Source organism: Dipodomys spectabilis, unplaced genomic scaffold (assembly GCF_019054845.1).
Source record: "Dipodomys spectabilis isolate Male_0828 unplaced genomic scaffold, ASM1905484v1 ptg000001l, whole genome shotgun sequence".
Classification (NCBI taxonomy): domain Eukaryota; kingdom Metazoa; phylum Chordata; class Mammalia; order Rodentia; family Heteromyidae; genus Dipodomys; species Dipodomys spectabilis.
In genome coordinates this window covers 32,440,204-32,452,980 of record NW_024870678.1, presented here as the reverse complement: position 1 = coordinate 32,452,980, position 12,777 = coordinate 32,440,204, and the positions used below count along the sequence as shown (strand labels likewise).

Sequence of the window (12,777 nt, the reverse complement as noted above, 5' to 3'; positions counted from 1 at the left end):
GAGTCCCAAATAGTCACCATGGACTATTCTACAAGGCACTAATTCTACAAGGATTCTGCCCTCCTCCTGGCTACAATCTAGTTCTACCTGGCAGAGCTAGACGATTTCTGGCTGAAGTCTGGAACCAACCTTGAAGGTACTATTATTGCTCCATTGTTCTCTGCTCCTGTGCCCACCCACTATGTGTGAATCTTAAAAACCAGAAGAATGGAGAACAGAGAATATTTTCAGCGAGGAATTTTCGTTAAAACTACCTACACCGAAAGCATTTTCTCTGGTTCTGCACAGATTGAATAGTCTGACCCCAGCACATACACTACAAAGAACAAAGAGCTACAGGCCTGGGCCAGACTCAGCGTCAGTGGATCTGGGGGTAGTGTCAGCTGGTCTGGTCGAGGTACCTCCTAGTCAGTCAGGCCTTGTCCACTTAGATCAGAAGATGACGATGACATCATCCCTGTCCATAACACGACCTATGTCCTCCCGACCCCCTCCACAAGGTACTGAAAAAGAACAGGAGCAACTTTGTGGAAGACTGGAGTCTGCAAAAGTGGTTAGGGACGGGAATTAGGAGGCGACCGATTTTATTCAGAACTGTGTACACGTTTGCTTTTCTCTTCTTCTTTCTTTTTTATTTGGTCCAAGACCAGGACTGAACTTGAACCAGGACTGATGCTGAGCCACACCTCCAACCTCTGTGTCCATGTTCTCTCATTCCCCCCCCCAACCGCTCCCCTCCATTCCCCCTCACCCCCCACCCCTGGCACAGGCAAGTCGGTCACCCAGCCTCCTTGCAAAGAGGTAATGATCCACACCCAGGTCTCACTGAATCCAGAATCCCAGTGTCTTTCTTTCACCCAACCCCCCTCCCTCAAGGTGTGCTGCTGGCATTGAAAACACTTTTAAAAGAAGTGACATAAAGATGTTTTAAATGGACTTGTGAACCTCAGCACAGATGCTGACATGAAGAGTGCTTCATGTGGGCTGGACAGCATGGCAGACAAAAGGGCCAGGAGGTTCTTGAGTGAAGAGAGAACCATGAAGAAAAAGAAAACAGGCCTAACTGAGAGGCGCCTGGGAGATCCCAATGGCAAACACCCAGGAAGAGTTAGAAAGGAGCCGAGGGGCTCAGCAAGAAACCTCCTTGGGCTAGCATTTGACTAAATGCCTAGTTGCTGCAATAGTCCATCTATGTGTGACCCTGCGTAACTGTAAAACCGCATTTTCTCTGGGAATGACTGTGCTTTAGAAAATCAAAGGAATCCAACCCAGGGCCTCTTGCATGCAAGGCAAGCACTCTACACCACATAAGCAGAAAAGGCCAGAAGTGGTGCTGTGGCTCAAGTGGTAGAGCTTCAGCCTTCATCTGAAGAGCTGAGTGACAGAGCCCAGGCCCAGAATTCAGGCCCCACAACTGACAAAAAAAAAAAAAAGAAAATCAAAGGAATATATATGAAATTACAACATTTAAAGAGACCAGACTTTACACTTTTAAGACACAGAATATTAAAAAAGAAAATAGTTGACTTAATACACGAGTTGAGATAACTGCAACTCGGTGTCTTGAGCTTATACAACGAATGCTTTAAAACCCCACTATGCTCTAGAAAGGCTGAAATCTTCCTTCAGAATAGACATTCCTCATGGCATGGGAAAGGCAAGATGGCGTAAGGCAATAAAGCACAGAATCCTAAAAGTAGCTGTACATGCATGCTGACATAGAGACAGCTAGGATCTGGAATGAGACAAGGAAAGGGAACAGGCAGGGGAGGAGGCCTTGTTAGGCTTAAGTTCAGTCAACAGCAGCCCAGGCCTTGATTCCCAAAAGTCATGCTGGGTAATTTCATTTGACTGACTTGTTAAGCCTGGGGAATCTGGTCCAGTGTGTCCACAGGTTTTCAAATATGACTACTGATGGTCTCTATTCCCAGTCCAAGATGATTATCTCCATCTGTGCAGAGCAGATGTGGCGTCACTGAGTGTATCTGGTGCTTTTGATATTTTAGGTGGCGGCCTTTCCGTGCCTGTTAATTTGGTCACTCATTAAGTCTCTGTGAATCTAACCAAGTTCAGCATCAGCCACAGACATTTAACACATAAAATTCAGCATGATCCCATATAATATGGGAAAGATACTATATCTTGTTTCTAAAATACAATGACTTTGCCTCTGGCTATAACAAATGAATGATTCATTAACCTTTATCTCCCTACTCCCCTTACCATCAAAAAATAAAAGCAAAACAAAAACATAAATAAAATAACCCTAGTTTGAAACATATTAAGGTAAAATGGTTAGGGCTTAAAGCGTTGACCAGCCACTAAAAGCAAAGGAGCAATGTGAAAAAGCTCTCTCAGAAAGACAGATCAGAAAAAAGTTAAGGAAGGATATTCATAGTTGGATTAATAACAAAAATAACTTTGATGTAATGCATAGTTCTGTGTACAACAGAAAATGATTATTTCTAAAACCACAGGACTTTTTCAAGCAAACAACTGACATCTGAAGTCCATTTCCTCTGATCACCTTTCCTCTACCCTTGATGTTAATTTCTAATTTACTCTAAATTTCAGATGAATTTCTAAATTCTTCTGCCACACTCTGGCTTCACAGAACGGTTGTTTGTAGGTGTGTGTTACCTTCCCAGGCCCACTTTCTAAGAGTCCCATCTACCCCTCCCAATACGTAGCTCCATTGATTCAATGTAAACAAGTAATTCACGATCATCTCTAAACAGATCATATTTCACATGTTATCAATAACTTATGGTTAGTAATTTTATGTGGTGCATAAGGAATTCATCAGGATCTGTTGAATATTGTTATGTTGGCAGAAGTTTAACAGCAGAAAGAAACGTTCTCCATATTAGAATTGCAGGTGGCCCAATGTTCCCCGTCACCTGTGTTACAGCCGGGGTCAGCTAAATGCTTCAAGATGCCCCACACATTGGCCATGTGGAACACAGGCTGATCTGGGGAAAATTACCATATGGGCTCTCCCTAACTGGCAACTGTGAGGCCTGGCTCTACCACCCATCATCCAGGTAGAGAGTACAGAGCTTTGTCCTCTAAACGTCCTTTCCCTGACTCCTCTCACAGACCACAATGATAACTTTGATATAGCTACATTCCTCCTCTGGCCCAATTCCGTGTCTGTGCTAGTCTATGATGGACCCTTCTACAGAACAATACAGAACAGGTGAAAAGGCTAGAAGGCAGGGTGTGATGATGTAGGGACATGGACAGAGGTATTTCTCTGCTTTAATTTGGGACACCTCCCTGTGGATCATGTGCAGTTCAGGAAAGCACAGTGCTGACCTCAGATGAGTGACTAAGTACCAGTTCCCTTCCCCATCATTAACAAAAAAAAGATGCCTCATGCTTGACAGAGGCAAATCCATACATCTTGAATGATATAACTCGATGCTTTAATTCTGTGACCACTGTAGTTCGTGCAACACATCTAATCTTTAAAAAGTTATTTTCAGAAATCCTTATCACGATGCCCTCATGTCAAGGTGATCAGAGGATTTTTCTCAGGAAGGATCTAGAGGGAAGTACTTTGTGACTTGGTAAAGATCACACATTGCATTTAAGTCTATGTTCTGCCAAGAATTCCACCGGACGGTGGTATTATTGGCAATGTTTCGCTCAATACAAGTTACTAATTCACAGTGTGAGTCATTGAGGACTGTAAGCACTGATTTTTTTCTATTAGCTGACTTGTGAAAAATTTATCAGCCCCGAGTAAGACAGGACCCTGGGAAACAGAAGCAAGGTCACCTGCATGACCTGTGAAGGAACAGACAGTGTAGCTTCCTTCCTCAGTGCTCCTTCATGATATTGTTTTGTTAGTCTCAAGGGTTAAAAAAAAACACACACACACAAAAAAACCCCACAATGTTCCAAAACCACAGAACCTTCAGCTGCAAGATAATGCACCTCAGAGATACCACAAAAACATCCACTGAGGAGGGTGGCGGGACTACTTTCCTGCTTACGTGGTGCTGAGGAATCGAACCCAGGGCCTCATGCATGCAAGGCAAGCATTCTACCACTGAGCCACCTTCCCAGCCAGGGACTACTTTCATGAAGGATGGTAACAGCATCCTCCGGATGGGGACAGAAGAAACTCGAGATCGAGGATCACCTGCTGGAGAAAAGTGGTGGGCCACAGGCACCGTGGGTCAGTAATATCAACTCTAGAGTGGAGAAACACCGTTTCTAATAGCTAGCATCTTCAGTGAAGATGTACTCTACTCTCCTGTTACTCAACCTAAGTAAAGGGCTCAGGAAATTCTAGCGAGAAGAGTACATTTCAAGACGGTCTGAGGACATGGTACGGTTTAGAACGAGACATGGTGTCTTCATGTTCCTAGTCTCCATTGTGCACTAAGCAGCAGTTCTGCTCAACCCTTCAGCAAAGAACTGAAGTGGGTGGTGCCCTAGACAGGAGGGCATGAGAAACAAAAGGCTGTCTGTCTGTCTGTCTACCTATCTTCCTCTTTACTCCTCCCTCTCTCCCCCACCCTTCTTGTTTTGGTTCCTGTCCTAGGGCTTGAACTCAGGCACGAGACACCAGCTCTTGCTCATGGCTATCACTCTAGCACTTTGAGCCACAGTGTCACTTCTGGTTTTCTGGTAGTTAAGTGGAGATAAATAAGAGTTACATGGACTTTCCTGTCCAGGCTGGCTTCAAACTGCAATCCTCAGGTCTCAGCGTCCTGAGTAGCTAGTGAGTACCTTCCAGAGTGGCTCAATCTGTGTGTGAGCCACTGACGGTCAGCTCCTACCTGTTTCTTTTAGTAGTACCTGAAAAATGCACAGGCTTACATCTACACGCACACACGCACGCGCATGTGCGTTCGCGCGCGCGTGCACACACACACACACACACACACACACACACAGTCGGCATTATTAACAGAAAATAATGCATTTCTTATACTTCTCTGATTTTGTTGTCAAAATTTTTGTGAGTTAGGACCACTGAATCTAGTCAAGCGAATTAAAGTCAGTCAATCATCTCTAGAAGTTTTTGCTTTGGAATGTCTTTGTGGCTTCAGAGTATAAAAGCTGGGATGGAGAAGACAGCTCTTCTCCACAGCTGGCAACTGGCTCCCAGGCTGTGTCTTCCTCCTGAGGGGCCATACACAGTTCTGTGTACCTGCCAACACCTGCGAACAAGGTGCAGCAGTGCTCTGAGATGCCCAAAGCAGGACCAGGGCATTTCAGATTGTTCTAAAGAAGGAAAATAGTTCATTATCCCAGCTCCTCTTACATATCTGTCTTTTCCTAATAACTATCTGCAGGCAAAACAGACAAAAGTCCTGGTCTTCAGGGAGCCTGCGCCGGAAAAGGAGGCTTCTCACACTCAACACCCTTGCTTTAATACCCCAGCAACCTTCAGACGATATTCTCTACACAAATGATAAGTCCCCAACACTGAAAACCAAAAGACAGTATTTTCTTCAAAACTACAACATAGTTTTTTTTTCACATTTTTTTAATTGTAAAGATACTATACAGAGGGTTACAGTTACATGAGTGAGGTAATGAGTACACTTCCTCTTGAACATTGTTACCCCCTCCATTGTTTTCCCCCTACCATCCCTTCCCTCCCTACCTTCCCCGAGGTTCTTTTTTTTTTTTTTTTTGATTGTGATTAAGTGATTACATAATTTCCGGAATTTCACAGTATTGTGGAATAATGATGCTCATTTAAAGTCACAAGTTCATTCTAACTTTCCTGGAGCAAATTGTCTATCACAGTCTGTAACATATAACGGTGTTCACATGTTATATACCATATATGTGATCAGCAGCATGGGGATATTTAGTAGTGGTTCAACCAGGTGAGTGGGAGTTCTTTGTTTCTTAAGTCCTGTTAGTTTTGTTGTATCACCTAACATTTTGGATTTAGCATCACTTATCAGGGAGACCATGTACGGTTTGTCTCTTTGTTCTTGGCTTACCTCGCTCAACATGATTCCTTCTAGCTCCATCCATTTCCCTGCAAATGCCATTATTTTGTCATTTCTAATGGCTGCATAATATTCCATTGTGTATAGATACCACAATTTTTGGATCCATTCATCTGTGGTGGGGCATCTGGGTTGTTTCCATATCCTAGCTATTGTGAATAGTGCTGCAATAAACATGGAGGTGCACGTGTCCTTGTATATTGGTTCAGGGTAGATGCCTAGAAGTGGTATGACTGGGTCATAAGGGAGGTCAATCTTTAGCTTTCTAAGGACCCTCCAGACTGCTTTCCAAAGTGGTTGTATAAGTGTACATTCCCACCAGCAGTGTAATAGGGTTCCTCTTTCTCCACATCCCCTCCAGCATTTGTCATTGGCTGATTTGTGGATGTGGGACATTCTGACTGGGGTAAGGTGGTATCTCAGGGTTGTCTTTATTTGCACTTCCTTCACCACCAGGGATGATGAGCATTTCCTTTCTCCACCAGGGATGATGAACATTTCCTCATGTGTTTCTTTGCCATTTTTATTTCTTCATTTGAGAAGTTCCTCTTTAGTTCCCTTTCCCATTTAGTAATTGGTTTATTAGGTTGGGAGGGATTAGTTTCTTGAGTTCCCTGTATATACAGGATGTTAACCCCTTGTCTGATATATTGCTGGTAAATATTTTTTCCCAATTAGTTGGTTGTCTTTCTAGCTTAGTTGCGATAGATTTAGCTGTGCAGAAGCTTTTTATTTTAAGGTAGTCCCATTTGTCGAGTCTCTCTCCAACTTTACAACATCGTTTTGAAAAACCAAACAAAGCCAGATGATCCCCAGTGACTGAAAATGTTTACGTTCAGGAACACAGAGACTACCCAACAACAAGGAGGCCTGGGCAGCACACATGGCGCTGGGGCAGCACCAGGCCAAGGGGCACCCAGGAGCCCTGATCAAGCCATGCCCCTCTCTCCTTTAGTCCCACATCACATTACAAAGTTAATGGAATTTCACTTGAGTATCTAGAAGGAAAATCTTTATGTGATATCAGGAAAACAATGAATAGTCGCAGCTAACTATGTGTCCACTTATTTCTCTGTAGCTACAACCATGTGTGTCTTTGAGGAGCACATACATCATTTGCAGAAATATAACCTGTTCCAAAAGAAGACACAAAAGAAAGTATCTATTCTTCTCAATGGAAAGGGAAGCACGGGTCAGGCCACAGAACTGCTGGGGACCCCGGGCACTCTGGACTTTGTGGGCTCTTTCCTTCTAAAGAAATCATTAAAAATATACCACTGGTGGCTCACGCCTGTCATCCTAGCTACTCAGGAGGCTGAGCTCTGAGGATTGTGGTTCAAAGCCAGCCCAGGCAGGAAAGTCTGTGAGACTCTTATCTCCAATAAACCACCAAAAAAACTGGAAGTGGCGCAGTGGCTCAAGGGGTAGAGCATTCACCTTAGGCTGAAGAGCTGAGGGACAGCGCCCAGGCCCAGAGTTCAAGCCCCATGACCGACAAAAATAAATAAATTAAAATATATAGCAACTGCACAGATATCAAGACAAATGTAATCCAGGCTGTATTCACTATTATAAACGGTAGGCCTCTGCAATCCACAGGAGACCGCCATTGGGGAAAAACTGCGCACGCGTGCTTACGGCAATGTTCAGGGCTGTTGTGCGCATGTCCAATGTGTTTTCCCAGTAATTGGGCCCAACTTCCATTAATGACATCTGCTTTTCAACAAATCCAAGATTTTCACTTGATCACCTCACTTAAATACATTCACTTGGATCTTGCTTTTTAAGAAACCACTTGCTTTGGGGGAAGGCACAGGTTCACAAAATCAAGATCAAGGAACAACTCAGCAGATCACGCAGTGACTTAAACACAAGTATAGATAATATTGGGCTGTGAAGTGAAAAATGTTAGGCACTTAATTTCTTGTTTGTTTTTGGAATTTTTGTTTGCAATAAACCCACAAATAGGCAAGTTCACTGTATTAATTACCATACTTATTTTTTCTCTTGCTTTTAAAAGAAATTAAGGTTAAAACTTTGTTTTGTTTCTGAGGGCCTGAAGCACTGTGCCTAATAAACAAGCCAGCTATGGCCTAGAAGGTCTTTTGATTGTTCAGCTACTCAGCATTCTACACATAGATTAAGCAAAAGAACTTCTCAGACTTGCCTACCAGTAATGTAGACCTGCAGGATAAAAAACCAATGCCCTCCAGTTAACAAAACAGTAGCGAACTCTGCCACAAACTAAGCAATCTTCACTCCATTAAAATACGATTTGTCTCTGAAAATAATACTGAGCCCTGGAGGAATAATTCAGCATATCAAATATTTATGACTCCAAAGAAACATTCTGACCTTGTTGGTTAAGACAACAGACTCTAACCTACTGTTTCACCTGGAGTTTTCATTTTGTTTTTATTTTATTGCCTATTTTTTGACTTGGTATAAAAAAAAAAGCTTTTTTTGCCATAAAAAATGAATACTATGCTTACCAGACTGAGTTTCCTTACCTAGTTCATGTATTTCTACCACTTAACTCAGCACTTGATGTGCAACTAAATAATGTTGCATTGACATTTGGGGTCTTGTCAAATAGCCTCTAATGTGTTCAGAGATGACTCATTAAAGTGCCAATAGGAATTAAAGTACCTAACAGAAAGGCATATTCCTTCCTTCCTTTGCCTCTCTCTTATCATTCATTGTGGTTTTTAAGTACCACCACCACAAAATGGGAGCTTTAAATCTTGATGGAGAAAAAAAAAGAAGTTAGAAAAAATGTCTTGCTGAGTGTATACAGACAAAAATACATAAAAGCTTAAGTTGTAAACATACTGATCTTTCAACATGTTTCATACCCAAGTAACAACAACGATAAAAATGCCACTTTCAGAGTGGAATCTCACCTTTACCACGTCTTCAACCATACGCCTCACATCAGTCTTCACCTGTAGTAGAAACACACAAAAAATTGCTTTTTACTTAAGTATCACCTTTCCAGAATTATGTAATGGAGAATGGATGAGATATTAAGATAAACTTCAAGTGGCTAAAAGTAGACTGGCAGCTGAAAGGCTAGGATTTTCCTACGAAAAGACACCTAATTTTGTAACAGACAATAATCATGAAAAAACATAACTAAAAAATAAAAGGCCTGATAGGTTTTGGTGTTAGACAGCTTGGTACCCCAATCTTCTTTGATCTCCCCCACTCCCTTCCTCCAAAGAACTAAAGTTTAAAGAACTCTGAAAACAAAGGGGCCCAACAACTTGCTATGGTTTAGAGGGCTGGGAAGTAGGGTATGGAGATGAGTAATGATTTCATTCAGTCTCATCCCTAGCTCTGAAGCACCAATCAGCCACAGGATGGGAAGAACCGGCTAGGCTATGGCCACTCCTCATCCCTGTGTTCTCCTCTGGTATTCCCCCTGTAACTCCTCAGCTTCCATCTTTTGAAGTCAGTAGAGGTGAGTTCCTATCATGGGGCAGAGGGAAGAGCTTATACCTGGTAAGGTCAGTGGCTTTTCTGCTCACTTCTTTCAGAAACCAGAACCATAGACGTCTCAAAGTTTATGAGTTCTTTTCTTTTCTTTTCTCTTAAAACAAGCTTAGTGTTTATGGGATTTTTTTAAAGTTTTTTTTTTTTATTGTAAAGATACTGTTCAGAGGGGTTAGTTACATGAGTAAGGTAATGTGTACATTTCCTATTGAGCATTGTTACCCCCTCTTTTGTTTTACCCTACCATCCCTTCCCTCCCCACCTTCCTAACTCCTCCCTCGCCCTCCCCCCAAGTTGTAAAGTTCGTTTTCAACATAGTATCTTGTACATCTCATTGTTACAATGGGTCAACCTGTATTCTTGTATCAGCATTTTGTTATTTCCCTTCCCCTTCCCAAATTAGAAAAATGTATATACAAGATACAACAGGGCATGGGAATCAAATACAACAAAAACAATCTTTTATAATCTGTGGATCTATGAAATTACTCAAAAAGACAAACAAAACCAAAACCAAAAAAAAAAACCTCCAGTTGATGCTAATCAAAAAAAAACCCTTAAAAGTGAAAAGGCCATTAGAGAGCAGCATTGAAAGGAGGGAAAGAAACAACAGAGTATGCTAATTACTGTTAGGAGAATAGTCCAAGGAGAGTACAAACTTCAAGTCTTTTGATAAAACAATTTAATGTAAGTTGGCTAGGTATTTTTGGCTCATACCTGTAATTGTAGTTACTTGGGATGCCAAGATCCTGAGCCTTCTAGTTTCAGGTTTGCCTGGGGAAAAATATTCTCAACACTCCATCTCCAAAATAACTAACAAAAGGCTGGGCTAGAAATATGATTCAAGTAACATATCACCCATAAAGCCCTGAGTTTAAAGTCCAGAACCTCAGACACCAAAAAACTCTGCTTCATTGCAAATCATAAACACATTTCTGGAAATGCGTTTCTTAAAATCTAACGTGAAACTAGAATTATTCAAGGAATATTTGGGAGAAATGGAAAAGATCAAAATCTTAAGAGTTTTCAATAAAAATATCCTTGCGAATACATTTTGAACATATCAATGCCAACAGTTGTCTCAGATGATATTTAAATGATCAAAACTAAAACTACAATACCGAATACAGAAGCTGAAATGAATATGTATAGTTTAATAATTAATTCATAAACTCTATAAAAAGCTTTCAGAATACAGAGGCTTCCAGGTTTGTTTGTTGAAGCTAACAGAAAGCTGAGAACAAATCTGATAAAACTCCAAGAGAGAAAAGTAAGAGGCTTGTTTGATTTAGATAAGATATAAGAATTCTAAAGTGTTCAGAAAACCATATATGCAGTAAATGACCATTTTACTATAAGTAGCATTTATTCTATACACATACATAAATAGACCTCTCATGCCCTAGCAATAGGTTATAAGTGTTTTATGTGAAAAAAAACTCAACACCTATGCCTGACCTCTTAGTAACCTAGGAACAGAATAATGTCATCATGATGTTAAAAAAAAGAGAGAGAGAGAGAAATGCTCTAAAATCAACCAACATCATTGTTAATAGAAAGTCAGGAATGACATGGAAGGGACAAACACAGTAAGACATATTGTTCCGCGTCCTCAGTTACAGTTAAAGCCCAAAAGGCTGGTCTCAGAGAAGTGAGTTAGCAGCAGTCACCAGAGAGGCAGGAGGCGGTGAAGGGAGGATGGCAAAAAGGTCTGGAGTATTGGTGGAGCAGAGGAACGACTTCCAATGTTCTGTAGCACACCGGGCTAACATCTATTAATTGTATATTTTAAAAGAGCCAATAGTAAAGGGTGTTGAATGATCCCAGCACAAAGAAATGATAAATATCCGAAGTAGTGACTATTCCACTTACCTTAGTTTGATCATTTCCTACGGTGTACATGCACTGAATTATCACAGGGCACTCCATAAACACGTGCAATGATTATGTGCTATTCAAATTCAAAAAATAGTATTTGAAATATCAAAAAAGACATGGAACCTTAAAAAAACTCAAATGCTCACTATGAAATAGTGAAAGGAAATGACCAGCCCATCAGCATTACAAACAAGTGACAAGAGTGGGTACTTAGAAAACCAAGAGAAGTGTGTGTGTGTGTGTGTGTGTGTGCACGCGTGCGTGTGTGCGCACACGCACACCAGTCTTAGGGCTTGAACTCAGGGCCTGCGCACTGTTCCTGAGTATTCATACTCAAGGTTTGTGCTCTACCACTTGAGCCACAGCTCCACATCTAGCCTTTTTTGGTGGTTAATCGGAGATGAATCTCATGGACTTTTCTGCGCAGGCTGGCTTCAAACAACAATCTTCAGATTTCAGTCCCTGAGTACCTAGGATTACAGGTGTGAGCAACTGGTGCCAGCTCCAACAGAAAGCTCTAAAAAACCTCTTAGAACTTATTTGACTAATTACAAATAAATGAAAATAAAGACAATCTTAAAATAGATGATATTCAGAAAACTTATACTTACAGTTCTACATAGATGGCATTTAAGGAAATTTTTTTTTTTTTTTTTGGTCAATCGTGGTGCCTGAACTCTGGGCCTGGGTGCTGTCCCTCAGCTCTTTAGCTCAAGGCTAACGCTCTACCACTTGAGCTGTAACACCACTTCTGGCTTTTTCCTGTGTATGTGGTGCTGAGGAATCGAACCCAGGGCCTCATGCATGCAAGGCATGCACTCTTCCACTGAGCCACCTTCCCAGCCCCAGCATTTAAGGAAATTTTAAGCTAAGTAAAGACCATGATTTCATCATAAGAAATATTAAAAAGTACAAGTGTACATTTTTGGAAAAAAAAAAGAAAAGAAGTGCTATATTGCAGGAAATTTAATATGAGGTAAAGCAATGAACTGGCTTCTTTGTCACTATAGGAATGTGGGAATAACAACAGGGCTTTTATAAGCCATGCATTTATATCCTTACTACCTCAGAGGCTGGTCTGAAAAATCCAATACAAAATTTTTAGTGCATTAAGACTATTTGATTATCTAAGCTTAAGTGCAAAATCCACTAATGTAGCATACTCCAGACATTAAATACAAATAGAATTTGATGTAAAAACAAAACAAAAAATAGCCATCGATATTATATTTATGCCAAGAAAATACTAATTGCACATTACTGAATCTCACTGAAACTGGACAGTTTATTTCTTTTGGTCTAAGAATAATGCTAAGCTTAGAGTTGGGAATGTAAGCAAATCATGTTTAAAATAAGTTATATAGGCTCACTGCACACTGCAACTAAGGCAAGTTTGAGTATAAAAATAAATAAAATGTCA

General features: G+C 41.1%; 1 protein-coding gene across 1 annotated transcript in view; it reads right to left on the bottom strand.

Moving 5' to 3' along the window:
* Plekhg1 (pleckstrin homology and RhoGEF domain containing G1) overlaps positions 1 to 8,929 on the bottom strand; it is a 137,226-nt gene extending 128,297 nt beyond the window's left edge. Inside the window, exon 1 of the mRNA XM_042672896.1 lies at positions 8,888 to 8,929. The gene's annotated coding sequence lies outside the window, so the exon portion shown is untranslated. The remainder of the gene's footprint in view (positions 1 to 8,887) is intronic.
* Between the last annotated feature and the right edge of the window lie 3,848 nt (positions 8,930 to 12,777).